This window comes from Cylas formicarius, unplaced genomic scaffold, assembly GCF_029955315.1.
Source record: "Cylas formicarius isolate icCylForm1 unplaced genomic scaffold, icCylForm1.1 PGA_scaffold_9__14_contigs__length_23061073, whole genome shotgun sequence".
Taxonomy (NCBI): domain Eukaryota; kingdom Metazoa; phylum Arthropoda; class Insecta; order Coleoptera; family Brentidae; genus Cylas; species Cylas formicarius.
In genome coordinates, this window is record NW_026844365.1 from 3,285,212 (window position 1) to 3,293,884 (window position 8,673).

Sequence of the window (8,673 nt, forward strand, 5' to 3'; positions counted from 1 at the left end):
GTCGGAGGCAAAGACTAATCGTCTTAGAGATAATTAGCTGCTCCCCCGTGAGGAAGTAACTCGATTGGAGTGTCACCGGGCCCTTGATATACGCGGCCGTAATTAGACAGGGTATTATTATACGCCCTGTTAATAACTAGACGATAGGGGTATTAATAAGCGAGACACCTGACTTGGTATGGTCTGTTCATAGATATAAGAAAGCGACCAATTGCTTTTGAATGGGATTATCCAATGCAAGGCCTGCCGCGTAGAATCTTAGACAGTATTTGTGCATTTTTTGAATCCGTCTTGAGGCAGCCGCTGTCAGACACGGGCCATAGACGACATCACAGTGGTTAAAAGAAGATAAAACTATCAAATCACACAGGATCATCGCATACATTTGGGTTTTGCAATTCTGTATAAAACTAAGACACGCGGACGTATATATACAGTTTAAAATGGGCCCCAGAATGGAGCCTTGTGGCACCCCAGATATTATAACACGGCAGTCTGATTGCTGTCCATTCAGAACCACTTTTTGTGTACGACCTTGCGAATAGTTCCCCATAAAGTAGACAGCACCCTCATCAAACCCTATGTATTTTAAAATAGAATTTTTTTTAAATATTTCCTCCCTTCTTGGAAATTGGAGATTTACAGCGTTGTGGTATAGGTTTGCATACATTTTCTATTAAACTCTTATAATTTGTACAAAATGTGATTTAACGGTTATCTTCGAATTATATTTCCATTACGTGAGGACGTTCGTGATCAATCTTCCAACTAGGAAATGTACGAGGTTGGCGCCAAAATTTCCCGGCCTGACATAGATGCAGCTCCAGTATCACGGTAAAACTTTGTCTTCTTTTCAATATATATCTTAGTAGGCTGTGAAAAAACAATTGAAGTCTCACGTCAAATAGTTTTTTTATTGACAGCATTTTAAACAAGACGTGTCCCAAAAAATGTCGCAAGTAATAATAAAAGTATTAAAGAAAGGCTGGATGGTCTGTACGGCCAATGTTCTCGTTCGTATTCTGTAGTGAAAGAATGTGCAAAACGTTTTCGAATGGGGCTGGAGTCCCTTGAAGATGATTCAAGAACTGGTCGACCAGTGGAGGTCATAACGGAAGATATTGTTGCGATTGTAAAAGAGGTATTGAGTGATCGACCTTTAAAGGTCAAGGAAATCTCAGGAATTGCTAAGCTTTCTGATATAAGTGTTCGTCGAATCCTGCATGATCATTTAGGTATGCATAAGGTTAGTGCAAGATGGATTCCTAAAAGCCTTTCGACTATTCAAAAACAATGCCGTGTCGAGTGTGGGCGGTCTTTTTTGGAACTCTGTGGGTCGAAACCGAAGCCTGTGACAGAAACTATTGTGACGGGAGATGAAACTATGGTTCTCTATTATGACCCTCTATCGAAGAAAGAATCAATGGAGTGGCGTCGTAAGGGTGAAGCACCTCCAAGAAAATTCGGAGTCTGCCAGTCAACAAAAATGATGATGGCCACGATCTTTTGGGATTGTGATGGAATTCTTTTGACATATTTTAAGGAAATTAATACCACTGTCAATGGTAAATATTACGCAACATTATTACATAAATTTCGAGACTGCATACGTGTAAAACGAGGGAAACTGACCAGAGGCGTGCGTCTCTTGCACGACAATGCAGCTGTCCATACTGCTGGTGTTGCACAAGCTGCCATTTTAAAGTGTGAGTTCCAACAGATAGATCATCCTCCCTATAGTCCAGATATGGCTCCCAGCGACTATTATTTGTTTGGATATTGGAAGAAGGACTTACGTGGACGGCGGTTTAACGACGAGGTTGCTTTAGCTCATATTGCAGACAAACCAAAAAAATATATGTTTTAAAGCGATTGAGTTGTTAATAAAGAGATGTAATAAGTATATTGAAGTTAAGGGGGATTATATTGAAAAATAATAAAAAATTGTTACTCTACTTAGTTTCTTTGATATTCGGACCGGAAAGTTTTGGCGCTGCCCTCGAAAAGTTAAATAAGTTTTATTGTATAGGATAAATGGTAACATCAGATACTACTTTTGTGGTTTAAATTCGTTGTACTCAAGATGGCGACATCCACGTTCACTGCGTGCCAATTTTATAAACTACTACTACTACTCCCCGCGTTGTAAGGTATAAGCGTTCGGGACAAACGCGTAAAGCCTGATAATCGGTCATTCGAACGCGACAAGTGGCGGTAGCGGGTGATGATCCGTAAAGGATTTCCATCGCATTACATCTCCGAATAACAATCGGCTCGGCGACGGTGTCCGGCTACCATTTCCTGCCGATAACTAAGACGTGATTCTGGACGCTACGAGCCGGGCCATTATCGGCGAAAGGGTCAGCGAGCGTCCATAAATTATATATTTACCGACCCCGGGTTCATCCCATCTATTTTACGACGCTTTCCTTTTACGTCCCGAGAGCTCCCGAAATTGGATGTACTACGTCGGGAGGGGTGTCCGAAATCTTCCCTACCGATATTTGTAGGCTCGTACGTCTTGAGGAAAATCCGGATGACGTGCGAGCCGGTTTTTATCCTCCTCTCGTTTCGTACGATAGACGTAGCTGCCAGGCGAGCAATTATAACCCGAGGTAACGTGTCCCACTCGACGCGAAAGTAACAATTTAAGGACGACGCGGCGTCGTCGAGAAGGGTTTTCTTTTCGCCGCGTCGGGCGTTACGTGATCAAGCGCCGTTCTACCGGCTTAGGGGGGGGCGTAATCTTTGTTCGTCGCCCTTAAGTGGACGTTAATTCTCGCCAACGGACAGCGTTGCGTTTTAGTTTATCCGGTAACAAACTGGGTGAATTTAGATGTGCCCCTCGTAGAAGAGTCCGGCCTATTTACGAAACTTCTCGGTTCCTCCTGTATGGAATGCTGTAAATTTCTAGCATCTCATGCGGAATTTGTCTTTGACGGATCGAAGGTATTGAGAGATTTTTGGGCAAATGGTCAATCTGGTTTTGACGTTATATTTCTTAAGAACTTTTGATATGTGCTCAGTAATGTTTTCAATGTACGGAAGGACCACAGTGGCAAGTGTAGGATTGCTTTGTCTTTAGAAGGTTGTGGTGAAATGTATTTGGTCATGGAACGCTTAATATTTCTGTGGAAATTATTAGAGAGAAGAGCAGATGTAAGGCGTTTTAATTCTTGGTTAAGTGACATTAGTTGAGATATTTGTACTGCTCTGTAAACAAGAGAGTTAATAAACCCATGATGACAATGTCTTAAGGTATCACTCTATGTAAATAGAATAGTAGATCTGTTTTTCTATTGATTAGAATATCTAAGAATAGGAGTTTATTATTAGTTTCTAATTCATTGGTAAAATGTAGGTTATAATGTATAGAGTTTATCCATGAGGCACATCACGAAAATATCGTAGACCGTGTCGAGAGCTTTCTTCTCAAAGGCTTCCATAAATATATTAGCGATCACTGGTGATAGTGGAGAACCCATAGCTGTTCCCGACGTTTGTTCAAAAATTTGTAAAAGTATGTTCCAGACAAGCGTTTTTCAATTATGGTGAAAAGGTGAAAGTTTCAGGAATAAGGACTTTAATAAAGAGAAACTATTCAACGTCTTCTTCTGATTCTTCAATGAACTGAAAGGAATTAAGTACGCAAATATATTGGTGCTCACAATAGGTTGAATGTTTAGTCCTGGTTTGTCAATCTTAGAGAAGAAGCCTTAATAGCAGATTTAAGGTTGCGTTCCGTAGATAACGTGGCATCCTTTTTAACTAATCGTTTCCTGATATTCACTTGTGTTCGAGACCTCCGCAGCATTTCCTTTTTCTGCTTTTTAGAATTACGATGTCGGGATTAGATTTCAGGCTTTGGAATATGAATCCAAGAGGTTTCGATTTTTTAAAAATTTATTTAACTGTTTGAGGGATAGACTCGACATTTGAAATGATTTCTTCTTTTGGAATAATCCATAAAGCAATTACGAAGTTGGAACCTTTTGCAAGAACTGAGATTTCCGTGCCGAATACATGATACATTTACCACAGTATTTGATGTCAGTTTTCCAAAGTTTTCAATGTGATTGTAGGTAGAAGATAAATGAAGATTTTCAACGTTATCATATTTGAAAGGGTTTTGATTTGGTATATAGCAAAACTAGATTTATCAAGAATTTTATAAGCGGATGAGGTTTTGAAACGATGAGATATTTTAAGAATAACGGCATGGTCTCCACAACGTACCAAGAAAGTCAGTGCACAGAGTCATCTTACCAGTATCAGTCGGGAATATCCTAACTTTCTGATTTTGCTCTTGATGTCCTCTCCATAAAGGCTTGCTATCGTTCATTGGCGATCCGAACTTGCTGACATTTCGCCAATCAGAGCTTAACTGAAACTTACTCCCATTCTACTGTACTAGCTGGGGGGAGCATGCACTTTGTTTCCCTTTTGAAAGTCGCGGTTAAGATTGTTTGGTTTGCTGCCCCTCCTTTAGCTCCGCCCCCTCAAACAGGTACGCAGGAGAATGTGAGCCAGTTTCAGTCAAGCTCTGAAGAAGCTAATAGGACGCAGGAGGAATCCTGAAGTTACGTGGATGGCATTATAGTGGCCTGTGGGAGTGTCTTTGACGAGTCCGGAGTTTTTTGTCTCTTATCCTCCGACCGCCCGGGTCGTTCCATTTGTTTTGCAGACTTTTTGGTGGCCACGTCCGATTGATTTACCTGCCGGCTTTGCATAGTTGAATTTCAATGTGCCCTGGAACGGGAAGCGCGGCCGAGCACGATCGGCAACTGAACCGGAAAAAGGCTTTCCCGAAGAAGACAAATTTTATTATGGGAACGAGACGATCTCATTGTTTATTTTTTGATAATTGAGATACATCGCACATCGATAATAAGGATTCATTCCTCTCTTTAGGATTGTAATGACAACTGGACATTTAAAAAACTTACTCTTGGCCATACGCAAATTAAAAACAAGATTGTTTCTTGTATTAGAGGAACGCATGGTTTTCATATCGTGCACCTGCGGACCACTATGGAACTTTCGCAAAATCGATGCAATTTGTTATGCATCCACCATATATACGCCAAAATTTGGTAAAAACAAGAATTTGTGCTGTTACTTGCGATTTAAGATGATATCTTTTCAAATATCTCGCGTACCCTGTAAGGAAGTACGAAAACTGGAACTCTCTCCACACAGTTTAAGATAATTTTCAAATAAAATCATCCCATCTTTAACAGTTTTTTATTTATCGCCAAAAATTTACCCACAAAAACGGAAATTTTTAGGATCTTTTAGATTTTTTGCCCATAAACGACACACCCTGTATATAAATCAAACAATGTTCGAAGTAGAGGTTATAGCCCTGGATCTCCCGCGTTTCCTGGTATATGAATTTTTACAAAAGAGTAAATATTTATTTTCTGAAACCATGCTGATTGATAGATTGAGGGCAAGAAATGGTGACTTTCATTTGGATTTTTTCAAATATCTCGAAGAGCAAAAACCGTAAACACAAAAATTGCTGCTCTTGATGCGGTCTATAATACTATTTGAACCGATTTGAAGCCAATTTATTTTGGAAAAGATTTGTGTCCCTAATAGAAAACCCCTGTATATAATCGAAAAAAGGCATAAAATAAATGTTATAGCACTGAATCTTCCTCGTTTGTTGGTTAGTTTTCGTTAGTCGAGGTAATAGTTTTGGAGAAAATGAATATCTTATGGAAACCAACGTAAACCAAAAAAAAAATTCTAAAATTTTTAAAAAATACTTCGCCATACTTGTCGGTGTGGACTTCTGCCTCTTCGCCAAATTTGAAATCGAGAGCTGCAAATTTGAGACACCTGTTACATTTCTTAATATAGCAAGGAATATCTTGAACAACCTGTAGAATAGGTAAAACCTTCAATGCAGAAATTTTAACTGTCCGCATGGGCTATATAACCATGTAAAAAGAAACTGACAACTGAATCACTTTTTCACAATTACCTTTATAAGGGAACCCAAATTTCATTTTTTTGTAAATTACTGACGCACCCTGTACATTTTTAAAAAATCATCATGAATAAAAGTTTTTGGTTTGGATTTCGCGGGTCTTTTGATTCAAAAAAACAGAGAACGGACAAAACAGGCAAAAGCACGCTGATCATTTCTGTGCCCATGGGGGTCCAATAGGACCAAACGTTGCCGAGATAATAATAATAATAATAATAATAATAATAATAATAAATAACCTTATCTAAAATTATATAAATATTTTGTTTAAGTAGCTTAACTTTATTTTTATTTGCAAATATCTTTAAATGCGATTTTAATGGGTTTAGCTTTAAATTATGGGCACGAGAAAGTTCACTAATCCTGTTAAGATCTTGATTTATAAATACCTCTGCATCCATGCTGCTAATAAAATCAAAGCAGCAATACAATTGAGTATCGTCGACATATGCCTCAACTTTGCAAAAATTTAAAGAATTTAAAATGTCAGAAATGTAAATAAAGAAAAAAATAACGATCCAAAAATGGAACCTTGCGGCACCCCAGAGAAAATTTCAATTTCTTTCGGATATCTGCTATCACAGTATATTTTCTGATATCGATTTGAAAAATACGATTTCGTCGGCTCGCGTGAATTAGAGGAAAAACCATTGAAATTCAGCTTGGAAATCAACAGGTCATGGTTCACCGTATCGAATGCCTTCGAGAAATCCAAAAGTATTAAGGCCCTTATTAGTTTTTTGGCAGTGGCTCGGACAATATCATCACACTTAGAAGAGCATTCGCAGTACTTGACTTTCGTTTAAAACCGCACTGACTTTCTGGCACTATTCTTTATCCATTATATAGATATACATTTGATCATAAAGAACTTTTTCGTATATTTATTTTCGGGCATTACTTTTAGCTAATGGTTTTCCAAGTGAGGTTTTCCAGCTTTTGGAAAATAGTTTACTTGTATGGAAGAATTCATAATGTGAGTGACATACTTATCAATGTAAGTGGAGAGATTTCGTCAACCCCTGTCGCATTTGTTTTAATTTTATGAATATATTTATGAACATCAGCAAGACTTGTTAATTCAAAACAAAAGTGTAGAGCATAGAGAAAGTAATAATGAGTTTTTCACAATACGCGTACGGAGCCTAATCAGTCCGCCGCGATTATCTTCCGAAATTGCAAGGTTCTTCACGGTACATTTGCACTAAAATTTGTAAGTCGCCGGGGGGGCTCGAGCGGCTGCAGTCCCGTCGCCATAAATCTCGCCCGGAAATTGCCAAAGTTCCGAAACTGTAATGATGTGTAAAAATGAGCGAGGTGTCTGTTTACCGTATCCCGGATTCTTTCCCATTGTCTCCCGGCTCTCTTTTGTTGCACGTTCCCAGTTTTAATCCGTTCGCGCGGGGATGAGGGGGACGAGAAATAATTAAAGCTATTGTTGGGCGCGGGTAAACCACGTCATCCTCTGCAAACGCCAAGAAGTTTTGCTTGGTTTACCCATTGTCCCCCACGTCTGCGTCGCTCTAATAAACGCCGGCGGCGCGCTGTTGCTGTATTTCTCGAAAACGTGGCAACGCGGCAATGAAATGCTTTCTAACACAAAAATCACTGAGAATATACGACATTGTGCCAGAGACATTTTTGAATTTGAACTTTTACTTGATGAAAATCCATTTATCAAAGTAAATAAGAACTAAAAGTTCAGATTTTCACGAAATTGTATATTTTTACATGACAATCGTGTGTTTCTCAAACATTCGATTATATCGATTTTCGGAAGTAATAAGTTTTTTTTTTTCAAGTAAAGTGATGGTGTATGGTCAAACACTACAGACAAGTTGCACTACATGTATATTGTATAAATCGCTTATATTCACCTTTATATTCATTTTTACTGTATTGTTTACGAATTGCACGCATTGTTGTGTATAAATCCAACCATCCAATTATTAGAGAAAAGAGCAGAGGTAAGGTGTTCTAATTCTATTTTCAGTGACCCGAGCTGAGATTGTTTTACGGCTCTATAAATAAGAGAGTTGATAACCGATGATTTTTGGACCTGATGGTGATGTGCCCCTCATTAGCGCCCCCCCCCCCCCCCTTCATCAAACAATATATAAGCAGGTAGGGAGTAAAATACGAGCCAGTTTCAGTAAAGTTCTGAAGAAGCCAACAGGATGATTGATGATGATGAAACCAACGCAGGAGGAATCCAGAAGTTTTGTAAAAAGTATTACAGTAGCCTGTGGAATCATTTTTAGTTACTATTGATTCAAAATCTTCGGCGACTCCATTAACAAATCGGATTCGCTCTGGTTGTCATAGTTTAAAACTGCCGCGGACGTCTACTCGAAACCCACGTCGCTCTAAAATAATACTCGAAGTTCGTCCCCCCGTCCGCATCCCCCGCCCGCCGTGCAAAGTCGGCCCTTAAACGAAACTACGTATCCGCGCCGAAGTTTCCTTTAGTTTTCCATTCCGGGTCCCGGCGTTTCAAGCTTCAGTTAATATTTACTGCGGCATTCATTCGTGTTTGCTCGGGCGTACTGGCAAAACTGAAATTTGATTTGCCATAAGCAAATACGGCTCGCTTTCTCGGAAGCGCGTGCTGGGCGGTCGCGAGGGGCGCAACATGTCGTGTTTGTGATCCCTCTCCTCCTAGGTACCTTCTCTGC